Here is a 9,584-nt window from a genome sequence, read left to right on the forward strand (position 1 = left end):
CTGACAATTGTAAATTGACACGACAAGAACTCCGTGATGCCAACTTGGGGGTTTGGACCCCAAATTTAGGGGAAACCAAGTTTTCCTGGAGATTTTAAGCTATAATACTCCAAGATCGGAAAATTTTACAAATTTATTGATACGCAAAACATAATTTCTAATCAGCCATTTCTGTTCCATGCAATATTTTTTAAATATTTCTAGTTAAAATGCTATTTGCTCGAACCGATGCTGCCACCAAAAGCTTAGCTAATACTAGAAGATAAATTTACCCCATCTTCTGTTTCTTCTTTTGCTGCATGCGTTTCATGATTGCGATACTCATTACTCATATTACAGCGATGTGATTCAACCTTCCTACCCAATATCCAACCTAGCCGCATAGTGTCTGGCCATGATGATCTGCTTAAAGATTCGTTATGTAAATTACTACCAATTTTCTTTGAATTAAATAACAAGACAGTGTTACTTGACCTGTGCTATGGTGTACGGCAAGACCGTAAAAATAAGGCAACATTCAATTATTTATAAAGTCTTTTTTAATCTATGGTGTCTACTCTGCACTGTGTCAATGGGTGTGCTTTTCATGAAAGAAGTCGCGCGGTGATTTTTGGAACTAAATTTGACAGGTCGGCAATGTTGTCATTCGTCGAAGTTATTAAGTTCGTTTGTTGTGGTATTTTTGTTATTTTTTAACTAGCTTAGTGCATTTTAAGAATTGTTACAATGCCAAAAGTTGTAAAAAGTTCGGCTCGAGAAATGATATTAAAGGTGAAAGAGTTCTGTGAAGCGGAACATAAGAATCAAGGTGTTTTAATACCACTAAACAATGTTCGGAAGAGAGTTGCCGCCATAACAGGGGGTCTAGCCAAGATGGCTTAACAGTAGTGTATGTAGAAAGTCGAAAACTAAATTTGTATGAAAATGACAGCTCGTGTCGACAGTCGGTAGCCTAGGCCCTAAAGGCGTGAGTCGGGATACAATAAGCGACGCCATGACAGTGCTACGAAAAGACACACATTAACGCTTACGCTATTCGGTAGCCAACGGCCAATTAATGTTTCGGCAGTGTAGAAAAAACGGCGTTTCTCCGCCATGTTTTAGCGTGATCTCAAAAGCTGCTGTTTGCAATAATTCAGTACAACTATTGCCATCTTTAATGACTACCGTTTTAAAAACATCTCATATTTTGGACGTTTTAACGAAATGGTTTTAATTTGTTATCTGTCTTTTTTTAACGATCTCGTGTAATTATAATAATTTAAACTAGAGTGAATATTTTTAAGTTAAGAGTTTTAGTTTTTCTATGAATCAATGCGAGGATAACATAATAGACACAGATAAATATGAAAATATCAAGAAAATCAGCAAATTAGTAGAGGTAAATCCTGTTTATATTGGATATCTTTTATTGATATTTATATTGCATGTAAGTTTATAAAATTGTTCTTTAGTTTGAAAAATACATATACCATTTAATATTGCTTATATTATGTAATCACAAAGTAAAATGATTGTACATTTTATTTATATTTCAGATGAGAAAGCAGTCACTAATGAACATAATTAGAAGTTCTAAATATATTTTATTGTAATTATAATAGAAGCTAATGATATAATATTGATTTAAATTAATCAAATAAAGTGGATTTATACTTCTTGAACTTTGGAAATATAAAATCTAGTGAGCAATACTAAGTAATGGTAAGCAGATATTTTCTTTAATTATTTATTACAAATGTTAATATACTAGAGAAGTTATTATAATATTGTTAATGAATGAGAAGTTTGAATTCAAGTCCCTTGGGAGTTACTGACATTGTTTGGTTATTAAAAACTTTAATTGACATTAAGCAGCAAATTGACAAATTAAGTATATTTTTAAGTTTAGAATTAAGTAAAGAGTTTTAATATTAAAGTTACCTATTGAACAAACCTTGGACTAATCTTACAGTTTAGTTTGTCAGTTTTCAATTTGATCAAAGTACTGACTAAAATATTTTATTTTCAGAAAAAGAGAAGCTAATAAGACAACTAAAAATATAAAAAAAACCACAAATGGACAAGTCTTATCTTTTAATTAATTTAAGTGTTATATTATGTACCTGAAAATGAATTTGATAATGGGGAATGAAGCATTTTATGAATAATGTAAAAAATAAGACAAGTGGAGTATGAAACATTGCAGACTGCATTATGTTAAGGAAGATATTTGGTGCCTTATTTTAATAAAAACCAACCATAACTGAATCATTTTTATTTTGCTACCTGTTTGTTTAATATTCCTAACTATTAGTAGGTACGGGTCATTCATATATGCATTATCTGTATATTCTTGTAAAATAAACTAATATTGTGAACCACTTTAATGGCTTTTCCTACTAAAGAAGACATAGGTAAATTGCCAAAAATACAACTGACAAATACATAACATACAATGTTTATTCATTTCTTACTTAAACAGATTTTGCATTTACATATTAACTAGTAGCAAATCACTGATATATCCAAAAGTTAATTGACATAAATATTAACTTAAAATCAGCATCAAACTTAAATTTATATCTAAGATGTTGGAACATCAATATGGAATCGAAGGTTCATTAAGGGTTTTAATGTCATACCAGACTAAGTTTCTATTTTATAATTTTTATTAATCCCTCTTTTCATTTCATTGAGTACTTGCTGCTTTTCAATTCTCACTTTCTAAAAGTATAAATTTATTATAAACAATCAACCTTTATGACTCCAACTTAAACTGAAATTGTTTGTTGGACATAAACAGAGATAATTCCAACTAGTAGCAAATCACTAATAAAATCTACACTTATATAAAAGTTTGATTTAAACTCTAATTTCAGTGTTCACACTAGTCTACGTTTTTTTTCTATTGTTTTTTAATTCTTTGGACTTTATCAACTTCTAGTCAACCTTATTTTCACTCTTTATTTATCAATCCACAGTACTATTTCTATTGTTTCTTCTAACCGGTAACAAAATATGTTGCTTCTTCATTTTGCAGATTAGTTGTGAGGTCAAATCCTAAAAATATCAAAGTATGAGTACTACTAATTATTATATATCGCGATTATGCAATTTCAAAATATTGTATTTATTTGTAGCCTTAAATTTCCGACAAAACATGAAACAAACCATAATTAATTTAAACATGCAATTAAATTCATATATTCACTTTGCACCTTCCGTAAATTCCACTTAAATCGAAAATTGTTCCGACCTTGCTGACATTCTAATGTCCCTTTTGCAGCTTCCAATTGCAAATTTACAATAATATTGTAAAGTTTTAACTTTTATTTGTTTATAAAAGTGACATTAGGAATACATTTAATCCAGAGACAATATGACGGAATAAGGTGCTACGAACAGCAGCTCGCATCTACGCTGTCGACTTTGCGGTAATGTATCGACATGCCTCTTGGCTACGAACGAAGCGTTTTCGACAGTACAATTACGCAAAAGCGGTAGTGTATGTAGAATACTTTTCGACACCAATATGGCTAGACCCCCAGGTACTTTTTAGAGTTGCCATTTAAAAAATTTTTGCTGTATTGATGGGACTTTTATGATATAAATTCGTTTTTGCGACAAAATTGAATAAATACATAACGTGATGAAACTAGGTTACTGAAATTAAAATATATATTACATATTACATAAGCATTATAAACTTAAAGTTACTATTATTTTTAATTGTTCATAATTTAATTGCAGGTGTGTCAGAGAAAACTGTAACAAGAATTACAAACGAAGGTATAACAGCGGCGTGTACTTCGAAAAAAATTGTAACCCAACAATTATGCAATAAAACTCTGAATAAAAAATTGTATTGCTTTTCTTTACCCTATTTTCTCATCTTTTCCCTGTAAGTAGGTAGAACACCGCTTATTTAAGTAAATAAAAATATACTTTTTACATAACAGAAATATTGTTTCATCGAAGTATGCAGAAAATAATATTATTTGATAAATTACATCTGCTAAATGTAAATAAAATATGTAATTTTTTTACTCATAAATGGCAACATTACGTCATGCGATAGCAGCGCCGCGTCTGGGGGACTTCTTTCATGAAAAGGACTATACTTAGTCTCTTCCTCTTTTGTGTGTAGAGTCAAATACACTGCTTTAAAAGTCGTAATAGTTTCAAAAAGATAATTAACGTTCTTTAGACCAAATACAAGTGTTTCTATAGCAATCCACTTCCACTGTACGAAGACACATATTCTGCGAACAGCTCTCGCCATCCCTGGAGATGACGCTATGATACGCTGTCTTAATAGTTTTACTGTTTTTTTTTCTATAATGGATTATTGCGCTTCTCGACCAATATCGGCATAGTGTGCTTTTTGCCAATTTCTGCTAAAACTTCCACCTTCCAGCTTAATGTTGAAAGAATTGTTCTCCTTGCGTAGGATATTTAAAGTTTGAATTGAGTAAGGCCTGGTGTAATCGTATTATGCTTTTATGATTGTGATTACACATATTTAGCTCGCTACTCGCCTTACCCTCAAATTACCAATACGTTTTTGACATCGTATACACATACATACATCACGGCGTTATAGACCGAAGGTATTATTGGAATGGGATGTATTCGTCAAAACTGAAGTTTAAACTTTATATTAGTAGTTTAATGCTTTTTCTATGCGCGCTATTATTTTAAAACGACAGAAAGAAGCTATGTAGTTAGGACAATAAAAATTACTTTATTCCCGAAAACGTAAACCAGACTTGAAACATGTTTATTCGTAAGATCAATAAAGATGTAGGTAGTAAATAAGCGTGGAATTGACATTGATGCAGGTCAGATGTTCGGACATATATTTTAAATAGGGCAACCCTTAACACACATAAGAAATAACCGAGAACATACGTTACGTCTTTATCTTGAAAATAACAACTTTCTTTTTGAAATGTAAAATTTGTAACCTATTTTAAAACGTACTCCTTTGATTAAAGTCGAATCATTTATTTTAATTAGGCCTATTAAAAAGGCACTTTTGAAAGTCAAACTTACAAGTTAAAAATATTAAAAAAAATATAAATCTCATAATTAATTGTAATTCGTACCTCCGATACGGCTTGACCGATTCTCCTGGAATTTTGTGTGCATATTGGGTATGTCTGAGAATCGGACAACATCTATTTTTCATCCCCCTAAATGTTAATCGTAGTCCACCCCTAAATTTTATATTTTTAGATACATTTTTTGTTTTTAAGATACAGCATACAAAAATACGTATAACCCTAAATTTTCACTCCTCTACGATCAATCCCTATTTTTTATTTGTTAATTAAAAACGTATGACTATGAAAAATTTAATGAAAAATTCACAGAAAACCTTATCGTTTTCATTCCGGAAAACCGAACAGTCTAGGGTTGCAAAGCCAAATGTTCCATGTTGGTATGTATTAAAAAGGTAGGCTAAATAAAATCACATTAAGGAGAAACGAAGTTCGCGGGGCAGCTAGTCCTATATATAAAAGTCTCGAAATTTTAATTTTTTTTTAAATAAAAAAAAATATATATACAACCCTAAATTTTCACCCCTCTACGATCAACCCCTATTTTTATTGAACTAAAAAAATGTTTGCTAGAAATAATATACATGGCAAAACGACGTTTGCCGGCTCAGCTAGTTATAATATATAATTGCCCCTTCCAAAAGGTAGTTTCATATGGAGATGAAATGGGCAAGTAACTCCATACTTACTCTTTTAAAATATTTGATATTTATATGTGAAGACCATGTACCTAGGATAAAAAAATCTACTATACTAAAGTACAATAGGCGCATAATGCTATAAAATAACAATGCAGCAGATAACAAAATTATTAGGTAGATACACGGTGCTCACATATTCACAAATGTTTCAACTATAGATTTTACATTATCTTTTATAAAAAAAGAAATAATTAACATACAGTCAAACAGTGTGTGTGTTACGTCAAAATTCCTTTAAAAAAAGTTAATTATAAAACTAGAATTGACATAAACAATTCGCCCATGTCTTGTGTTGTGGAAAACATATTTCTACGTCTGTTTTAAGAAAATAAATGATTAAATTTGTAGCACAGCTACAGGAGTATAAGCATTAGTTGCACGCCATGATCATTTGATTTAAATACTTAGTTTAAGTTTAAGTTATATTCTAACTTAGGAAACTATGCAAGTTACATCAAAATCTGTTCAGAAGTTTTTAGGATGTCCAAGTTATGTTTTTATACGAATTTCTACGAATTCCTGGAAATGTTTTCTTCTTGTTTATTATAAATGTTGACAAGTGTTTGAGGCCGGTTTATTTTTTTAACGATTCTTATTCAACACGTGTTTATACCTATCTGTATATACCTTAAAAAAATTTCGTGTTTGTGTTGCTGGTTGTTGGAAATTTCACTCCAAACCTGATTTAATTCTGTTAAAACTGATTCAAACAAAGTAAAAAGTGAAACTTCTTTGATCGTACAAATTGAACTAATGAAACAATTGTTCTTCTTCAAAGCCATACAAACTGGAAAAGTCTCATCTAAAACTTCTGTAATTATTGGTATCGTCTGACGAAAGAAACTTTGTCTAATTTACTTATATAACTTACGTGTTGAACACAATTCTATTTCACAGACAAAATTAGTTTCGGTAACGAGAAAAACATTACACATCGAAGGATAATTAAAGGCGTATACCGGCGGTATTTGCTATCACGGACTATCAAATATGATTAACAATAAAACATAATATCTTGCATGTACCTACCGTCACGTAACGGTCACAGAAAATACATATTAAGTAAAGCAACTATGCAGTAGTATAAAAAATAAATCAATCAGTGGCGCTACAACCTCTTAAGATCTGGGCCTCAGATTTCTGAATCTGTTTCATGATCATTTTTAAATCTAACACGCCGTCGACTTTTTTGGGTCTAAGACATGTCGGTTTCCTCGCTATGTTTTCCTTCACCGTTCGAGCGAATGTTAAATGCGCACATAGAATGAAAGTCCATTGGTGCACAGCCAGGTCTCGAACCTACGACCTCAGGGATGAGAGTCGCTGAAGCCACTTAGCCAACACTGCTCTACAGTAGTATAATGTAAAGAACAATTCATAATTTTAGACTACGGCGGCTTATATCTAGACTTGCACTGAACAAATAAGCATCTGACCTAAAAGCGAAATGTAACTAAAACAGTTTAAATATCTATCAGGTGATCTTAGTTATATAGCCATTGAATTGTTCCAGCAGCTAAATTCAAATATACTAGTTAATATTCCATTATTTGCTTTGGAGTTCTAACTAATAATTGATGATCCCACTTGGAATATTTGTATAAGTACTTACAGATCGACTTGATTGAATGTTAATTAATTTTAACAATAGACAACTCATAGCAAGTATTGAAATTAGTTATTGCGCATAATGTTTTTAATAAACTCATTTACTGCTCTTAAAACTTGATAACTACATATTTAATGTAAAAGTCATAAATTAAATTCCAATATTATTTTATGAAGGAGTATTCTGTTTACAATGTAAATGTGTTATGTTCTAATTGTAGTAAGTGTAATTTTGTCCCAATAAACCGAAATGTTAATTGTCACTGTAAATTAAATTGACTCGGGGATCATTATTTTGGAATTGCTCTTTTTAGTTCGCCTTTATGAAGAATTGTCATTATTTCGTTAACAGGACTCAAATTGGATTATACTGCCCATTGAATTTGGGGAACTAAACGGTATGTTGAGTATCTCCAGTAATCTATAATAATCTACAGTTAATTTATTTATTTGCTTTTTTTAAGCTAGTTAAATTTAATCTTTACAAGTAAAAATTAACAGGGCCTACTTAAGTTTCAAACTTCCATATGTAATAAAATAATTGACGAGAAAAAAATATAAGAAATATGCTACTAATGTGCAGTAGCATTAGAACAATAAAGTTGGATGAAGTTCAAAGAAATAAATCGATAGAAATAATTATTTTTATTAATCTTCTAAGCATACGCGAATTTTACCAAAGTAACATAAATTGCTTACAATCTGTGCCCGTGCACTGGAATAATGATTAATATTATTCATTTACTGAAGTTTACACATCATATATAATACTATATCTACGGTATACAAGCGTTTTATCTAAATATATGAAAATTTTGGTAAAGAAAACTGTTACAAAAAATAAAATAAAAATACTAGCAATTTTTGTTAAACAAGAAAAAATCCCAGCAAAACAGCAGATTAGGTACGAGATAGACACAATGCTTTCTTTAAAAATAATAAGAACAGTACCGAAAATACAGGTCCGGATACGTACTGTTTAATCCGTAACAATCGCGAAGAATTTGACAGAAAGGTGCTCGAATTATTAAAGCGAATTAATAAAACGCATATTATTATATTAATTTAACTTACTTTTGCTTCACACCCCAATCCCGTGCACTAAAAAGGGTTTCAATATATTTGCATATTTGCTTGTTTATCAATTATCTACCTATTAACCGGTGTCAGCTTCACACGAGTTATGTAACCAATCAATAGTTAAGTTACATAATTCATATACATATATATTTTAGTTAATAATTAGAAGCGCAAACCAAATGTTAACAATCACACTTGTAGCCCATAAATTGTAAAACGTCAGCTTTGGTTGTAATAAATGGGCCTAGTTTCTCACACACTATCTAATAAATTGTAATATAACATTCTCGTTTCCGAGAATATCTTGGATTTAAGAACCCAAAGATTTAAGTAGCTCTCGTTTTAAACGATTTCGACCATGGCGTTTATTTTCTCTGAACATCTCTGCAACAACCACCATCAAACCTAACTCACGGCTTTTAAATAATTTAGTTCTTTATAATATAAAAGAATCTAGAAATGGTTCTTACGTTTGCTACACATTGGTCGCCGTTACACTAAAAACAGTAATTATTATGAGGTTAAAGTAATTTAAGTTTCAGCGTAAACCATATTCAAATCTTACCTTAGAATGACACATTAAACCAATGCACTGTAAAGATTAAGATATATTATTTAGTTTATCTATTGGACGTATTTCAGGTATAAACATTTGACTCATTGGATTTTATTCGAGGTACAATAATAAATTTCATACCGTAGCTGCACAATCCTCGCCGATGCACTGAAAACGATGTTTGAAACATTTGTATCAAACTCTTTGTGGTATTTTCAACAGCGGATAAAATAAAACTAACCAGAATATTTAGCGTTTTTGAATATAGTACTAGAAAACAAATTGTTCACTAGATTTTTTTTCGAAATAAGTGATATAATTTAGCCCTTCACAACATAAATCAAAATTATACATTATTACGATACTGTGTACTTTGTAGGACAATCAGTGAGACTAATGCTCTGAGTTGCAAGACTTACTCTGCTAATTAGAATTGATTAATTCAACGTTCTCTAGAGATGAAGGTTGCTTCATTAGAGTAATTGTAGGATTTATAATTGTAGGTTCTATTATGGTTTCATGGACAATCCCATTTCATTATTTATTTTAATTGGTTAATTAAATTCACCTAAGATTGTATGATAATATTTTGTT

The sequence above is a fragment of the Pieris napi genome, chromosome 15 (genome assembly GCF_905475465.1).
Source record: "Pieris napi chromosome 15, ilPieNapi1.2, whole genome shotgun sequence".
NCBI lineage: Eukaryota > Metazoa > Arthropoda > Insecta > Lepidoptera > Pieridae > Pieris > Pieris napi.